This window comes from Phyllobates terribilis, unplaced genomic scaffold (genome assembly GCF_046119375.1).
Source record: "Phyllobates terribilis strain yellow unplaced genomic scaffold, ASM4611937v1 Scaffold_540__1_contigs__length_1147954, whole genome shotgun sequence".
Taxonomy (NCBI): Eukaryota; Metazoa; Chordata; class Amphibia; order Anura; family Dendrobatidae; genus Phyllobates; species Phyllobates terribilis.
In genome coordinates, this window is record NW_027363300.1 from 836855 (window position 1) to 853658 (window position 16804).

The 16804-nt window shown below is 45.3% G+C and overlaps 13 non-coding genes across 13 annotated transcripts; all 13 read left to right on the plus strand.

Annotated features, from left to right (window-relative positions):
* Positions 1 to 758: 758 nt before the first annotated feature.
* LOC141232900 (U2 spliceosomal RNA) lies at positions 759 to 949 on the plus strand. Its single transcript, XR_012299073.1, has one exon. It is a non-coding gene; the product is annotated as a U2 spliceosomal RNA (small nuclear RNA).
* A 1122-nt stretch (positions 950 to 2071) lies between these two features.
* On the plus strand, positions 2072 to 2262 carry LOC141232901 (U2 spliceosomal RNA). Its single transcript, XR_012299074.1, has one exon. It is a non-coding gene; the product is annotated as a U2 spliceosomal RNA (small nuclear RNA).
* A 1125-nt stretch (positions 2263 to 3387) lies between these two features.
* On the plus strand, positions 3388 to 3578 carry LOC141232902 (U2 spliceosomal RNA). Its single transcript, XR_012299075.1, has one exon. It is a non-coding gene; the product is annotated as a U2 spliceosomal RNA (small nuclear RNA).
* A 1119-nt stretch (positions 3579 to 4697) lies between these two features.
* On the plus strand, positions 4698 to 4888 carry LOC141232408 (U2 spliceosomal RNA). The gene has a single exon (XR_012298660.1). It is a non-coding gene; the product is annotated as a U2 spliceosomal RNA (small nuclear RNA).
* Positions 4889 to 6009: 1121 nt separating this feature from the next.
* Positions 6010 to 6200, plus strand: LOC141232903 (U2 spliceosomal RNA). Its single transcript, XR_012299076.1, has one exon. It is a non-coding gene; the product is annotated as a U2 spliceosomal RNA (small nuclear RNA).
* Positions 6201 to 7320: 1120 nt separating this feature from the next.
* Positions 7321 to 7511, plus strand: LOC141232905 (U2 spliceosomal RNA). Its single transcript, XR_012299078.1, has one exon. It is a non-coding gene; the product is annotated as a U2 spliceosomal RNA (small nuclear RNA).
* A 1121-nt stretch (positions 7512 to 8632) lies between these two features.
* Positions 8633 to 8823, plus strand: LOC141232626 (U2 spliceosomal RNA). The gene has a single exon (XR_012298810.1). It is a non-coding gene; the product is annotated as a U2 spliceosomal RNA (small nuclear RNA).
* Positions 8824 to 9944: 1121 nt separating this feature from the next.
* Positions 9945 to 10135, plus strand: LOC141232906 (U2 spliceosomal RNA). The gene has a single exon (XR_012299079.1). It is a non-coding gene; the product is annotated as a U2 spliceosomal RNA (small nuclear RNA).
* A 1121-nt stretch (positions 10136 to 11256) lies between these two features.
* Positions 11257 to 11447, plus strand: LOC141232907 (U2 spliceosomal RNA). Its single transcript, XR_012299080.1, has one exon. It is a non-coding gene; the product is annotated as a U2 spliceosomal RNA (small nuclear RNA).
* A 1120-nt stretch (positions 11448 to 12567) lies between these two features.
* LOC141232908 (U2 spliceosomal RNA) lies at positions 12568 to 12758 on the plus strand. Its single transcript, XR_012299081.1, has one exon. It is a non-coding gene; the product is annotated as a U2 spliceosomal RNA (small nuclear RNA).
* Positions 12759 to 13877: 1119 nt separating this feature from the next.
* LOC141232909 (U2 spliceosomal RNA) lies at positions 13878 to 14068 on the plus strand. The gene has a single exon (XR_012299082.1). It is a non-coding gene; the product is annotated as a U2 spliceosomal RNA (small nuclear RNA).
* Positions 14069 to 15187: 1119 nt separating this feature from the next.
* LOC141232910 (U2 spliceosomal RNA) lies at positions 15188 to 15378 on the plus strand. Its single transcript, XR_012299083.1, has one exon. It is a non-coding gene; the product is annotated as a U2 spliceosomal RNA (small nuclear RNA).
* Positions 15379 to 16499: 1121 nt separating this feature from the next.
* LOC141232912 (U2 spliceosomal RNA) lies at positions 16500 to 16690 on the plus strand. The gene has a single exon (XR_012299084.1). It is a non-coding gene; the product is annotated as a U2 spliceosomal RNA (small nuclear RNA).
* The last annotated feature ends 114 nt before the right edge of the window (positions 16691 to 16804 follow it).

The following is a 16804-nucleotide window of genomic DNA, read 5'->3' on the forward strand; positions in this document are numbered from 1 at the left end:
CCATCTATTTAGCAAATGCCCTTGTTATCAACAGCAGCCTTTTAAACTCACCTGAGCTAACAGGTATGTGAGCTGGTTACTCTGCTGCGCTTAAAATTTCTTTTTTGGTTTGCTACAATGCCTTTTCTGAAACGTTGTCTCCCTCTGCTGGAACACTGACTTCTTTCATTTAATGCCTGCAGACTATAAAAGAGAAACCAACCCAAAAAGTTTGGTTGATTAGTCTGTGGCATTCTTTTAAACTGTTGCTTATGGCGGTCTCTGTGAGCTTCTCAGTGACATTCAGCCATCCAGGTATCCCGCCTGCAGTAGACGGAATGTGGCAATGGAACGCTGGCTGCGCGTGTCATAATAGGCTCTGAGCCTTTATATACCTGCGCACAGCAGCAGCCACCTTCAGTCTGCTGCTGGACAGCCAGCAGCAGCAGCAGCAGGAGAGGTAATTAATCAGCAACCCTCCTGCTAAGGGTAGACAGCTGCTCGTTCCACCCCCCCCCCGCCTTAATTGGTTCTCCTCCCTTCCAACGGTGTTGAGGCGGGTGGGAACAGCCGGGGGTTGAGGGTACTGTGCTAAAAGAGGTGGAGTTATGCAGATCTAAAACGCGTGGATTGCAGCAGCAGCAAGCCGAAAAGTGCAGGCATGTGAGGGATCTAGAGGTTGACAGCATGTCTTCTTAACGGGAGTCCAGGTGGCCATCTCCACAAATGGACTTTTCAGAATCCTTGGGTGGCACCGTAGTCGGAAACCAATTCTGGTTATCGCTTCTCGGCCTTTTGGCTAAGATCAAGTGTAGTATCTGTTCTTATCAGTTTAATATCTGATACGTCCCCTATCTGGGGACCATATATTAAATGGATTTTTAGAACAGGGAGATGGAAAAAGAGCTTGCTCTGTCCACTCCACGCATTGACCTGGTATTGCAGTATCTCCAGGACCGGTGCACCCCTTCTTTAATGCAGTTTCTAAAATCAGAAAGAATTGAATTCAATGCTTTTTGTTCATTTTGCTTGTTTGTCGGATTTTGGGATGGACTCTTTGGCTTTGCTTTTCTTCTCCTCATTGGATTTTTCATGTTAAAAGTTGCAGAAGCCAGATGACAAGCTCATTTTGGTTCAACTTCAGCAACTGTGCATTGCATTGCCATGTAATGTAATGTAATGCAATGCTATCTATCTAGCTCTCTCTCTATACTTCCTTTTGGATAAACAGACATATTAGGCAAGCATTTTGGAGCTTTCACCTAAATAACTACAGGTGGTGAGATAAGCTGCACAATATAATTGACCTTTCAGTATATTGTTGCACACACACCATCTATTTAGCAAATGCCCTTGTTATCAACAGCAGCCTTTTAAACTCACCTGAGCTAACAGGTATGTGAGCTGGTTACTCTGCTGCGCTTAAAATTTCTTTTTTGGTTTGCTACAATGCCTTTTCTGAAACGTTGTCTCCCTCTGCTGGAACACTGACTTCTTTCATTTAATGCCTGCAGACTATAAAAGAGAAACCAACCCAAAAAGTTTGGTTGATTAGTCTGTGGCATTCTTTTAAACTGTTGCTTATGGCGGTCTCTGTGAGCTTCTCAGTGACATTCAGCCATCCAGGTATCCCGCCTGCAGTAGACGGAATGTGGCAATGGAACGCTGGCTGCGCGTGTCATAATAGGCTCTGAGCCTTTATATACCTGCGCACAGCAGCAGCCACCTTCAGTCTGCTGCTGGACAGCCAGCAGCAGCAGCAGCAGGAGAGGTAATTAATCAGCAACCCTCCTGCTAAGGGTAGACAGCTGCTCGTTCCACCCCCCCCCCCCGCCTTAATTGGTTCTCCTCCCTTCCAACGGTGTTGAGGCGGGTGGGAACAGCCGGGGGTTGAGGGTACTGTGCTAAAAGAGGTGGAGTTATGCAGATCTAAAACGCGTGGATTGCAGCAGCAGCAAGCCGAAAAGTGCAGGCATGTGAGGGATCTAGAGGTTGACAGCATGTCTTCTTAACGGGAGTCCAGGTGGCCATCTCCACAAATGGACTTTTCAGAATCCTTGGGTGGCACCGTAGTCGGAAACCAATTCTGGTTATCGCTTCTCGGCCTTTTGGCTAAGATCAAGTGTAGTATCTGTTCTTATCAGTTTAATATCTGATACGTCCCCTATCTGGGGACCATATATTAAATGGATTTTTAGAACAGGGAGATGGAAAAAGAGCTTGCTCTGTCCACTCCACGCATTGACCTGGTATTGCAGTATCTCCAGGACCGGTGCACCCCTTCTTTAATGCAGTTTCTAAAATCAGAAAGAATTGAATTCAATGTTTTTTGTTCATTTTGCTTGTTTGTCGGATTTTGGGATGGACTCTTTGGCTTTGCTTTTCTTCTCCTCATTGGATTTTTCATGCTAAAAGTTGCAGAAGCCAGATGACAAGCTCATTTTGGTTCAACTTCAGCAACTGTGCATTGCATTGCCATGTAATGTAATGTAATGCAATGCTATCTATCTAGCTCTCCCTCTATACTTCCTTTTGGATAAACAGACATATTAGGCAAGCATTAGTGGAGCTTTCACCTAAATAACTACAGGTGGTGAGATAAGCTGCACAATATAATTGACCTTTCAGTATATTGTTGCACACACACCATCTATTTAGCAAATGCCCTTGTTATCAACAGCAGCTTTTTAAACTCACCTGAGCTAACAGGTATGTGAGCTGGTTACTCTGCTGCGCTTAAAATTTCTTTTTTGGTTTGCTACAATGCCTTTTCTGAAACGTTGTCTCCCTCTGCTGGAACACTGACTTCTTTCATTTAATGCCTGCAGACTATAAAAGAGAAACCAACCCAAAAAGTTTGGTTGATTAGTCTGTGGCATTCTTTTAAACTGTTGCTTATGGCGGTCTCTGTGAGCTTCTCAGTGACATTCAGCCATCCAGGTATCCCGCCTGCAGTAGACGGAATGTGGCAATGGAACGCTGGCTGCGCGTGTCATAATAGGCTCTGAGCCTTTATATACCTGCGCACAGCAGCAGCCACCTTCAGTCTGCTGCTGGACAGCCAGCAGCAGCAGCAGCAGGAGAGGTAATTAATCAGCAACCCTCCTGCTAAGGGTAGACAGCTGCTCGTTCCACCCCCCCCCCCCCCGCCTTAATTGGTTCTCCTCCCTTCCAACGGTGTTGAGGCGGGTGGGAACAGCCGGGGGTTGAGGGTACTGTGCTAAAAGAGGTGGAGTTATGCAGATCTAAAACGCGTGGATTGCAGCAGCAGCAAGCCGAAAAGTGCAGGCATGTGAGGGATCTAGAGGTTGACAGCATGTCTTCTTAACGGGAGTCCAGGTGGCCATCTCCACAAATGGACTTTTCAGAATCCTTGGGTGGCACCGTAGTCGGAAACCAATTCTGGTTATCGCTTCTCGGCCTTTTGGCTAAGATCAAGTGTAGTATCTGTTCTTATCAGTTTAATATCTGATACGTCCCCTATCTGGGGACCATATATTAAATGGATTTTTAGAACAGGGAGATGGAAAAAGAGCTTGCTCTGTCCACTCCACGCATTGACCTGGTATTGCAGTATCTCCAGGACCGGTGCACCCCTTCTTTAATGCAGTTTCTAAAATCAGAAAGAATTGAATTCAATGCTTTTTGTTCATTTTGCTTGTTTGTCGGATTTTGGGATGGACTCTTTGGCTTTGCTTTTCTTCTCCTCATTGGATTTTTCATGTTAAAAGTTGCAGAAGCCAGATGACAAGCTCATTTTGGTTCAACTTCAGCAACTGTGCATTGCATTGCCATGTAATGTAATGTAATGCAATGCTATCTATCTAGCTCTCCCTCTATACTTCCTTTTGGATAAACAGACATATTAGGCAAGCATTTTGGAGCTTTCACCTAAATAACTACAGGTGGTGAGATAAGCTGCACAATATAATTGACCTTTCAGTATATTGTTGCACACACACCATCTATTTAGCAAATGCCCTTGTTATCAACAGCAGCCTTTTAAACTCACCTGAGCTAACAGGTATGTGAGCTGGTTACTCTGTTGCGCTTAAAATTTCTTTTTTGGTTTGCTACAATGCCTTTTCTGAAACGTTGTCTCCCTCTGCTGGAACACTGACTTCTTTCATTTAATGCCTGCAGACTATAAAAGAGAAACCAACCCAAAAAGTTTGGTTGATTAGTCTGTGGCATTCTTTTAAACTGTTGCTTATGGCGGTCTCTGTGAGCTTCTCAGTGACATTCAGCCATCCAGGTATCCCGCCTGCAGTAGACGGAATGTGGCAATGGAACGCTGGCTGCGCGTGTCATAATAGGCTCTGAGCCTTTATATACCTGCGCACAGCAGCAGCCACCTTCAGTCTGCTGCTGGACAGCCAGCAGCAGCAGCAGCAGGAGAGGTAATTAATCAGCAACCCTCCTGCTAAGGGTAGACAGCTGCTCTTTCCACCCCCCCCCGCCTTAATTGGTTCTCCTCCCTTCCAACGGTGTTGAGGCGGGTGGGAACAGCCGGGGGTTGAGGGTACTGTGCTAAAAGAGGTGGAGTTATGCAGATCTAAAACGCGTGGATTGCAGCAGCAGCAAGCCGAAAAGTGCAGGCAAGTGAGGGATCTAGAGGTTGACAGCATGTCTTCTTAACGGGAGTCCAGGTGGCCATCTCCACAAATGGACTTTTCAGAATCCTTGGGTGGCACCGTAGTCGGAAACCAATTCTGGTTATCGCTTCTCGGCCTTTTGGCTAAGATCAAGTGTAGTATCTGTTCTTATCAGTTTTATATCTGATACGTCCCCTATCTGGGGACCATATATTAAATGGATTTTTAGAACAGGGAGATGGAAAAAGAGCTTGCTCTGTCCACTCCACGCATTGACCTGGTATTGCAGTATCTCCAGGACCGGTGCACCCCTTCTTTAATGCAGTTTCTAAAATCAGAAAGAATTGAATTCAATGCTTTTTGTTCATTTTGCTTGTTTGTCAGATTTTGGGATGGACTCTTTGGCTTTGCTTTTCTTCTCCTCATTGGATTTTTCATGTTAAAAGTTGCAGAAGCCAGATGACAAGCTCATTTTGGTTCAACTTCAGCAACTGTGCATTGCATTGCCATGTAATGTAATGTAATGCAATGCTATCTATCTAGCTCTCCCTCTATACTTCCTTTTGGATAAACAGACATATTAGGCAAGCATTTTGGAGCTTTCACCTAAATAACTACAGGTGGTGAGATAAGCTGCACAATATAATTGACCTTTCAGTATATTGTTGCACACACACCATCTATTTAGCAAATGCCCTTGTTATCAACAGCAGCCTTTTAAACTCACCTGAGCTAACAGGTATGTGAGCTGGTTACTCTGCTGCGCTTAAAATTTCTTTTTTGGTTTGCTACAATGCCTTTTCTGAAACGTTGTCTCCCTCTGCTGGAACACTGACTTCTTTCATTTAATGCCTGCAGACTATAAAAGAGAAACCAACCCAAAAAGTTTGGTTGATTAGTCTGTGGCATTCTTTTAAACTGTTGCCTATGGCGGTCTCTGTGAGCTTCTCAGTGACATTCAGCCATCCAGGTATCCCGCCTGCAGTAGACGGAATGTGGCAATGGAACGCTGGCTGCGCGTGTCATAATAGGCTCTGAGCCTTTATATACCTGCGCACAGCAGCAGCCACCTTCAGTCTGCTGCTGGACAGCCAGCAGCAGCAGCAGCAGGAGAGGTAATTAATCAGCAACCCTCCTGCTAAGGGTAGACAGCTGCTCGTTCCACCCCCCCCCCCGCCTTAATTGGTTCTCCTCCCTTCCAACGGTGTTGAGGCGGGTGGGAACAGCCGGGGGTTGAGGGTACTGTGCTAAAAGAGGTGGAGTTATGCAGATCTAAAACGCGTGGATTGCAGCAGCAGCAAGCCGAAAAGTGCAGGCATGTGAGGGATCTAGAGGTTGACAGCATGTCTTCTTAACGGGAGTCCAGGTGGCCATCTCCACAAATGGACTTTTCAGAATCCTTGGGTGGCACCGTAGTCGGAAACCAATTCTGGTTATCGCTTCTCGGCCTTTTGGCTAAGATCAAGTGTAGTATCTGTTCTTATCAGTTTAATATCTGATACGTCCCCTATCTGGGGACCATATATTAAATGGATTTTTAGAACAGGGAGATGGAAAAAGAGCTTGCTCTGTCCACTCCACGCATTGACCTGGTATTGCAGTATCTCCAGGACCGGTGCACCCCTTCTTTAATGCAGTTTCTAAAATCAGAAAGAATTGAATTCAATGCTTTTTGTTCATTTTGCTTGTTTGTCAGATTTTGGGATGGACTCTTTGGCTTTGCTTTTCTTCTCCTCATTGGATTTTTCATGTTAAAAGTTGCAGAAGCCAGATGACAAGCTCATTTTGGTTCAACTTCAGCAACTGTGCATTGCATTGCCATGTAATGTAATGTAATGCAATGCTATCTATCTAGCTCTCCCTCTATACTTCCTTTTGGATAAACAGACATATTAGGCAAGCATTTTGGAGCTTTCACCTAAATAACTACAGGTGGTGAGATAAGCTGCACAATATAATTGACCTTTCAGTATATTGTTGCACACACACCATCTATTTAGCAAATGCCCTTGTTATCAACAGCAGCCTTTTAAACTCACCTGAGCTAACAGGTATGTGAGCTGGTTACTCTGCTGCGCTTAAAATTTCTTTTTTGGTTAGCTACAATGCCTTTTCTGAAACGTTGTCTCCCTCTGCTGGAACACTGACTTCTTTCATTTAATGCCTGCAGACTATAAAAGAGAAACCAACCCAAAAAGTTTGGTTGATTAGTCTGTGGCATTCTTTTAAACTGTTGCCTATGGCGGTCTCTGTGAGCTTCTCAGTGACATTAAGCCATCCAGGTATCCCGCCTGCAGTAGACGGAATGTGGCAATGGAACGCTGGCTGCGCGTGTCATAATAGGCTCTGAGCCTTTATATACCTGCGCACAGCAGCAGCCACCTTCAGTCTGCTGCTGGACAGCCAGCAGCAGCAGCAGCAGGAGAGGTAATTAATCAGCAACCCTCCTGCTAAGGGTAGACAGCTGCTCGTTCCACCCCCCCCCCGCCTTAATTGGTTCTCCTCCCTTCCAACGGTGTTGAGGCGGGTGGGAACAGCCGGGGGTTGAGGGTACTGTGCTAAAAGAGGTGGAGTTATGCAGATCTAAAACGCGTGGATTGCAGCAGCAGCAAGCCGAAAAGTGCAGGCATGTGAGGGATCTAGAGGTTGACAGCATGTCTTCTTAACGGGAGTCCAGGTGGCCATCTCCACAAATGGACTTTTCAGAATCCTTGGGTGGCACCGTAGTCGGAAACCAATTCTGGTTATCGCTTCTCGGCCTTTTGGCTAAGATCAAGTGTAGTATCTGTTCTTATCAGTTTAATATCTGATACGTCCCCTATCTGGGGACCATATATTAAATGGATTTTTAGAACAGGGAGATGGAAAAAGAGCTTGCTCTGTCCACTCCACGCATTGACCTGGTATTGCAGTATCTCCAGGACCGGTGCACCCCTTCTTTAATGCAGTTTCTAAAATCAGAAAGAATTGAATTCAATGCTTTTTGTTCATTTTGCTTGTTTGTCGGATTTTGGGATGGACTCTTTGGCTTTGCTTTTCTTCTCCTCATTGGATTTTTCATGTTAAAAGTTGCAGAAGCCAGATGACAAGCTCATTTTGGTTCAACTTCAGCAACTGTGCATTGCATTGCCATGTAATGTAATGTAATGCAATGCTATCTATCTAGCTCTCCCTCTATACTTCCTTTTGGATAAACAGACATATTAGGCAAGCATTTTGGAGCTTTCACCTAAATAACTACAGGTGGTGAGATAAGCTGCACAATATAATTGACCTTTCAGTATATTGTTGCACACACACCATCTATTTAGCAAATGCCCTTGTTATCAACAGCAGCCTTTTAAACTCACCTGAGCTAACAGGTATGTGAGCTGGTTACTCTGCTGCGCTTAAAATTTCTTTTTTGGTTTGCTACAATGCCTTTTCTGAAACGTTGTCTCCCTCTGCTGGAACACTGACTTCTTTCATTTAATGCCTGCAGACTATAAAAGAGAAACCAACCCAAAAAGTTTGGTTGATTAGTCTGTGGCATTCTTTTAAACTGTTGCTTATGGCGGTCTCTGTGAGCTTCTCAGTGACATTCAGCCATCCAGGTATCCCGCCTGCAGTAGACGGAATGTGGCAATGGAACGCTGGCTGCGCGTGTCATAATAGGCTCTGAGCCTTTATATACCTGCGCACAGCAGCAGCCACCTTCAGTCTGCTGCTGGACAGCCAGCAGCAGCAGCAGCAGGACAGGTAATTAATCAGCAACCCTCCTGCTAAGGGTAGACAGCTGCTCGTTCCACCCCCCCCCCCGCCTTAATCGGTTCTCCTCCCTTCCAACGGTGTTGAGGCGGGTGGGAACAGCCGGGGGTTGAGGGTACTGCGCTAAAAGAGGTGGAGTTATGCAGATCTAAAACGCGTGGATTGCAGCAGCAGCAAGCCGAAAAGTGCAGGCATGTGAGGGATCTAGAGGTTGACAGCATGTCTTCTTAACGGGAGTCCAGGTGGCCATCTCCACAAATGGACTTTTCAGAATCCTTGGGTGGCACCGTAGTCGGAAACCAATTCTGGTTATCGCTTCTCGGCCTTTTGGCTAAGATCAAGTGTAGTATCTGTTCTTATCAGTTTAATATCTGATACGTCCCCTATCTGGGGACCATATATTAAATGGATTTTTAGAACAGGGAGATGGAAAAAGAGCTTGCTCTGTCCACTCCACGCATTGACCTGGTATTGCATTATCTCCAGGACCGGTGCACCCCTTCTTTAATGCAGTTTCTAAAATCAGAAAGAATTGAATTCAATGCTTTTTGTTCATTTTGCTTGTTTGTCGGATTTTGGGATGGACTCTTTGGCTTTGCTTTTCTTCTCCTCATTGGATTTTTCATGTTAAAAGTTGCAGAAGCCAGATGACAAGCTCATTTTGGTTCAACTTCAGCAACTGTGCATTGCATTGCCATGTAATGTAATGTAATGCAATGCTATCTATCTAGCTCTCCCTCTATACTTCCTTTTGGATAAACAGACATATTAGGCAAGCATTTTGGAGCTTTCACCTAAATAACTACAGGTGGTGAGATAAGCTGCACAATATAATTGACCTTTCAGTATATTGTTGCACACACACCATCTATTTAGCAAATGCCCTTGTTATCAACAGCAGCCTTTTAAACTCACCTGAGCTAACAGGTATGTGAGCTGGTTACTCTGCTGCGCTTAAAATTTCTTTTTTGGTTTGCTACAATGCCTTTTCTGAAACGTTGTCTCCCTCTGCTGGAACACTGACTTCTTTCATTTAATGCCTGCAGACTATAAAAGAGAAACCAACCCAAAAAGTTTGGTTGATTAGTCTGTGGCATTCTTTTAAACTGTTGCTTATGGCGGTCTCTGTGAGCTTCTCAGTGACATTCAGCCATCCAGGTATCCCGCCTGCAGTAGACGGAATGTGGCAATGGAACGCTGGCTGCGCGTGTCATAATAGGCTCTGAGCCTTTATATACCTGCGCACAGCAGCAGCCACCTTCAGTCTGCTGCTGGACAGCCAGCAGCAGCAGCAGCAGGAGAGGTAATTAATCAGCAACCCTCCTGCTAAGGGTAGACAGCTGCTCGTTCCACCCCCCCCCCCGCCTTAATTGGTTCTCCTCCCTTCCAACGGTGTTGAGGCGGGTGGGAACAGCCGGGGGTTGAGGGTACTGTGCTAAAAGAGGTGGAGTTATGCAGATCTAAAACGCCTGGATTGCAGCAGCAGCAAGCCGAAAAGTGCAGGCATGTGAGGGATCTAGAGGTTGACAGCATGTCTTCTTAACGGGAGTCCAGGTGGCCATCTCCACAAATGGACTTTTCAGAATCCTTGGGTGGCACCGTAGTCGGAAACCAATTCTGGTTATCGCTTCTCGGCCTTTTGGCTAAGATCAAGTGTAGTATCTGTTCTTATCAGTTTAATATCTGATACGTCCCCTATCTGGGGACCATATATTAAATGGATTTTTAGAACAGGGAGATGGAAAAAGAGCTTGCTCTGTCCACTCCACGCATTGACCTGGTATTGCAGTATCTCCAGGACCGGTGCACCCCTTCTTTAATGCAGTTTCTAAAATCAGAAAGAATTGAATTCAATGCTTTTTGTTCATTTTGCTTGTTTGTCGGATTTTGGGATGGACTCTTTGGCTTTGCTTTTCTTCTCCTCATTGGATTTTTCATGTTAAAAGTTGCAGAAGCCAGATGACAAGCTCATTTTGGTTCAACTTCAGCAACTGTGCATTGCATTGCCATGTAATGTAATGTAATGCAATGCTATCTATCTAGCTCTCCCTCTATACTTCCTTTTGGATAAACAGACATATTAGGCAAGCATTTTGGAGCTTTCACCTAAATAAATACAGGTGGTGAGATAAGCTGCACAATATAATTGACCTTTCAGTATATTGTTGCACACACACCATCTATTTAGCAAATGCCCTTGTTATCAACAGCAGCCTTTTAAACTCACCTGAGCTAACAGGTATGTGAGCTGGTTACTCTGCTGCGCTTAAAATTTCTTTTTTGGTTTGCTACAATGCCTTTTCTGAAACGTTGTCTCCCTCTGCTGGAACACTGACTTCTTTCATTTAATGCCTGCAGACTATAAAAGAGAAACCAACCCAAAAAGTTTGGTTGATTAGTCTGTGGCATTCTTTTAAACTGTTGCTTATGGCGGTCTCTGTGAGCTTCTCAGTGACATTCAGCCATCCAGGTATCCCGCCTGCAGTAGACGGAATGTGGCAATGGAACGCTGGCTGCGCGTGTCATAATAGGCTCTGAGCCTTTATATACCTGCGCACAGCAGCAGCCACCTTCAGTCTGCTGCTGGACAGCCAGCAGCAGCAGCAGCAGGAGAGGTAATTAATCAGCAACCCTCCTGCTAAGGGTAGACAGCTGCTCGTTCCACCCCCCCCCCCGCCGTAATTGGTTCTCCTCCCTTCCAACGGTGTTGAGGCGGGTGGGAACAGCCGGGGGTTGAGGGTACTGTGCTAAAAGAGGTGGAGTTATGCAGATCTAAAACGCCTGGATTGCAGCAGCAGCAAGCCGAAAAGTGCAGGCATGTGAGGGATCTAGAGGTTGACAGCATGTCTTCTTAACGGGAGTCCAGGTGGCCATCTCCACAAATGGACTTTTCAGAATCCTTGGGTGGCACCGTAGTCGGAAACCAATTCTGGTTATCGCTTCTCGGCCTTTTGGCTAAGATCAAGTGTAGTATCTGTTCTTATCAGTTTAATATCTGATACGTCCCCTATCTGGGGACCATATATTAAATGGATTTTTAGAACAGGGAGATGGAAAAAGAGCTTGCTCTGTCCACTCCACGCATTGACCTGGTATTGCAGTATCTCCAGGACCGGTGCACCCCTTCTTTAATGCAGTTTCTAAAATCAGAAAGAATTGAATTCAATGCTTTTTGTTCATTTTGCTTGTTTGTCGGATTTTGGGATGGACTCTTTGGCTTTGCTTTTCTTCTCCTCATTGGATTTTTCATGTTAAAAGTTGCAGAAGCCAGATGACAAGCTCATTTTGGTTCAACTTCAGCAACTGTGCATTGCATTGCCATGTAATGTAATGTAATGCAATGCTATCTATCTAGCTCTCCCTCTATACTTCCTTTTGGATAAACAGACATATTAGGCAAGCATTTTGGAGCTTTCACCTAAATAACTACAGGTGGTGAGATAAGCTGCACAATATAATTGACCTTTCAGTATATTGTTGCACACACACCATCTATTTAGCAAATGCCCTTGTTATCAACAGCAGCCTTTTAAACTCACCTGAGCTAACAGGTATGTGAGCTGGTTACTCTGCTGCGCTTAAAATTTCTTTTTTGGTTTGCTACAATGCCTTTTCTGAAACGTTGTCTCCCTCTGCTGGAACACTGACTTCTTTCATTTAATGCCTGCAGACTATAAAAGAGAAACCAACCCAAAAAGTTTGGTTGATTAGTCTGTGGCATTCTTTTAAACTGTTGCTTATGGCGGTCTCTGTGAGCTTCTCAGTGACATTCAGCCATCCAGGTATCCCGCCTGCAGTAGACGGAATGTGGCAATGGAACGCTGGCTGCGCGTGTCATAATAGGCTCTGAGCCTTTATATACCTGCGCACAGCAGCAGCCACCTTCAGTCTGCTGCTGGACAGCCAGCAGCAGCAGCAGCAGGAGAGGTAATTAATCAGCAACCCTCCTGCTAAGGGTAGACAGCTGCTCGTTCCACCCCCCCCCCGCCTTAATTGGTTCTCCTCCCTTCCAACGGTGTTGAGGCGGGTGGGAACAGCCGGGGGTTGAGGGTACTGTGCTAAAAGAGGTGGAGTTATGCAGATCTAAAACGCGTGGATTGCAGCAGCAGCAAGCCGAAAAGTGCAGGCATGTGAGGGATCTAGAGGTTGACAGCATGTCTTCTTAACGGGAGTCCAGGTGGCCATCTCCACAAATGGACTTTTCAGAATCCTTGGGTGGCACCGTAGTCGGAAACCAATTCTGGTTATCGCTTCTCGGCCTTTTGGCTAAGATCAAGTGTAGTATCTGTTCTTATCAGTTTAATATCTGATACGTCCCCTATCTGGGGACCATATATTAAATGGATTTTTAGAACAGGGAGATGGAAAAAGAGCTTGCTCTGTCCACTCCACGCATTGACCTGGTATTGCAGTATCTCCAGGACCGGTGCACCCCTTCTTTAATGCAGTTTCTAAAATCAGAAAGAATTTAATTCAATGCTTTTTGTTCATTTTGCTTGTTTGTCGGATTTTGGGATGGACTCTTTGGCTTTGCTTTTCTTCTCCTCATTGGATTTTTCATGTTAAAAGTTGCAGAAGCCAGATGACAAGCTCATTTTGGTTCAACTTCAGCAACTTTGCATTGCATTGCCATGTAATGTAATGTAATGCAATGCTATCTATCTAGCTCTCCCTCTATACTTCCTTTTGGATAAACAGACATATTAGGCAAGCATTTTGGAGCTTTCACCTAAATAACTACAGGTGGTGAGATAAGCTGCACAATATAATTGACCTTTCAGTATATTGTTGCACACACACCATCTATTTAGCAAATGCCCTTGTTATCAACAGCAGCCTTTTAAACTCACCTGAGCTAACAGGTATGTGAGCTGGTTACTCTGCTGCGCTTAAAATTTCTTTTTTGGTTTGCTACAATGCCTTTTCTGAAACGTTGTCTCCCTCTGCTGGAACACTGACTTCTTTCATTTAATGCCTGCAGACTATAAAAGAGAAACCAACCCAAAAAGTTTGGTTGATTAGTCTGTGGCATTCTTTTAAACTGTTGCTTATGGCGGTCTCTGTGAGCTTCTCAGTGACATTCAGCCATCCAGGTATCCCGCCTGCAGTAGACGGAATGTGGCAATGGAACGCTGGCTGCGCGTGTCATAATAGGCTCTGAGCCTTTATATACCTGCGCACAGCAGCAGCCACCTTCAGTCTGCTGCTGGACAGCCAGCAGCAGCAGCAGCAGGAGAGGTAATTAATCAGCAACCCTCCTGCTAAGGGTAGACAGCTGCTCGTTCCACCCCCCCCCGCCTTAATTGGTTCTCCTCCCTTCCAACGGTGTTGAGGCGGGTGGGAACAGCCGGGGGTTGAGGGTACTGTGCTAAAAGAGGTGGAGTTATGCAGATCTAAAACGCCTGGATTGCAGCAGCAGCAAGCCGAAAAGTGCAGGCATGTGAGGGATCTAGAGGTTGACAGCATGTCTTCTTAACGGGAGTCCAGGTGGCCATCTCCACAAATGGACTTTTCAGAATCCTTGGGTGGCACCGTAGTCGGAAACCAATTCTGGTTATCGCTTCTCGGCCTTTTGGCTAAGATCAAGTGTAGTATCTGTTCTTATCAGTTTAATATCTGATACGTCCCCTATCTGGGGACCATATATTAAATGGATTTTTAGAACAGGGAGATGGAAAAAGAGCTTGCTCTGTCCACTCCACGCATTGACCTGGTATTGCAGTATCTCCAGGACCGGTGCACCCCTTCTTTAATGCAGTTTCTAAAATCAGAAAGAATTGAATTCAATGCTTTTTGTTCATTTTGCTTGTTTGTCGGATTTTGGGATGGACTCTTTGGCTTTGCTTTTCTTCTCCTCATTGGATTTTTCATGTTAAAAGTTGCAGAAGCCAGATGACAAGCTCATTTTGGTTCAACTTCAGCAACTGTGCATTGCATTGCCATGTAATGTAATGTAATGCAATGCTATCTATCTAGCTCTCCCTCTATACTTCCTTTTGGATAAACAGACATATTAGGCAAGCATTTTGGAGCTTTCACCTAAATAAATACAGGTGGTGAGATAAGCTGCACAATATAATTGACCTTTCAGTATATTGTTGCACACACACCATCTATTTAGCAAATGCCCTTGTTATCAACAGCAGCCTTTTAAACTCACCTGAGCTAACAGGTATGTGAGCTGGTTACTCTGCTGCGCTTAAAATTTCTTTTTTGGTTTGCTACAATGCCTTTTCTGAAACGTTGTCTCCCTCTGCTGGAACACTGACTTCTTTCATTTAATGCCTGCAGACTATAAAAGAGAAACCAACCCAAAAAGTTTGGTTGATTAGTCTGTGGCATTCTTTTAAACTGTTGCTTATGGCGGTCTCTGTGAGCTTCTCAGTGACATTCAGCCATCCAGGTATCCCGCCTGCAGTAGACGGAATGTGGCAATGGAACGCTGGCTGCGCGTGTCATAATAGGCTCTGAGCCTTTATATACCTGCGCACAGCAGCAGCCACCTTCAGTCTGCTGCTGGACAGCCAGCAGCAGCAGCAGCAGGAGAGGTAATTAATCAGCAACCCTCCTGCTAAGGGTAGACAGCTGCTCGTTCCACCCCCCCCCGCCTTAATTGGTTCTCCTCCCTTCCAACGGTGTTGAGGCGGGTGGGAACAGCCGGGGGTTGAGGGTACTGTGCTAAAAGAGGTGGAGTTATGCAGATCTAAAACGCCTGGATTGCAGCAGCAGCAAGCCGAAAAGTGCAGGCATGTGAGGGATCTAGAGGTTGACAGCATGTCTTCTTAACGGGAGTCCAGGTGGCCATCTCCACAAATGGACTTTTCAGAATCCTTGGGTGGCACCGTAGTCGGAAACCAATTCTGGTTATCGCTTCTCGGCCTTTTGGCTAAGATCAAGTGTAGTATCTGTTCTTATCAGTTTAATATCTGATACGTCCCCTATCTGGGGACCATATATTAAATGGATTTTTAGAACAGGGAGATGGAAAAAGAGCTTGCTCTGTCCACTCCACGCATTGACCTGGTATTGCAGTATCTCCAGGACCGGTGCACCCCTTCTTTAATGCAGTTTCTAAAATCAGAAAGAATTGAATTCAATGCTTTTTGTTCATTTTGCTTGTTTGTCGGATTTTGGGATGGACTCTTTGGCTTTGCTTTTCTTCTCCTCATTGGATTTTTCATGTTAAAAGTTGCAGAAGCCAGATGACAAGCTCATTTTGGTTCAACTTCAGCAACTGTGCATTGCATTGCCATGTAATGTAATGTAATGCAATGCTATCTATCTAGCTCTCCCTCTATACTTCCTTTTGGATAAACAGACATATTAGGCAAGCATTTTGGAGCTTTCACCTAAATAAATACAGGTGGTGAGATAAGCTGCACAATATAATTGACCTTTCAGTATATTGTTGCACACACACCATCTATTTAGCAAATGCCCTTGTTATCAACAGCAGCCTTTTAAACTCACCTGAGCTAACAGGTATGTGAGCTGGTTACTCTGCTGCGCTTAAAATTTCTTTTTTGGTTTGCTACAATGCCTTTTCTGAAACGTTGTCTCCCTCTGCTGGAACACTGACTTCTTTCATTTAATGCCTGCAGACTATAAAAGAGAAACCAACCCAAAAAGTTTGGTTGATTAGTCTGTGGCATTCTTTTAAACTGTTGCTTATGGCGGTCTCTGTGAGCTTCTCAGTGACATTCAGCCATCCAGGTATCCCGCCTGCAGTAGACGGAATGTGGCAATGGAACGCTGGCTGCGCGTGTCATAATAGGCTCTGAGCCTTTATATACCTGCGCACAGCAGCAGCCACCTTCAGTCTGCTGCTGGACAGCCAGCAGCAGCAGCAGCAGGAGAGGTAATTAATCAGCAACCCTCCTGCTAAGGGTAGACAGCTGCTCGTTCCACCCCCCCCCCCGCCTTAATTGGTTCTCCTCCCTTCCAACGGTGTTGAGGCGGGTGGGAACAGCCGGGGGTTGAGGGTACTGTGCTAAAAGAGGTGGAGTTATGCAGATCTAAAACGCCTGGATTGCAGCAGCAGCAAGCCGAAAAGTGCAGGCATGTGAGGGATCTAGAGGTTGACAGCATGTCTTCTTAACGGGAGTCCAGGTGGCCATCTCCACAAATGGACTTTTCAGAATCCTTGGGTGGCACCGTAGTCGGAAACCAATTCTGGTTATCGCTTCTCGGCCTTTTGGCTAAGATCAAGTGTAGTATCTGTTCTTATCAGTTTAATATCTGATACGTCCCCTATCTGGGGACCATATATTAAATGGATTTTTAGAACAGGGAGATGGAAAAAGAGCTTGCTCTGTCCACTCCACGCATTGACCTGGTATTGCAGTATCTCCAGGACCGGTGCACCCCTTCTTTAATGCAGTTTCTAAAATCAGAAAGAATTGAATTCAATGCTTTTTGTTCATTTTGCTTGTTTGTCGGATTTTGGGATGGACTCTTTGGCTTTGCTTTTCTTCTCCTCATTG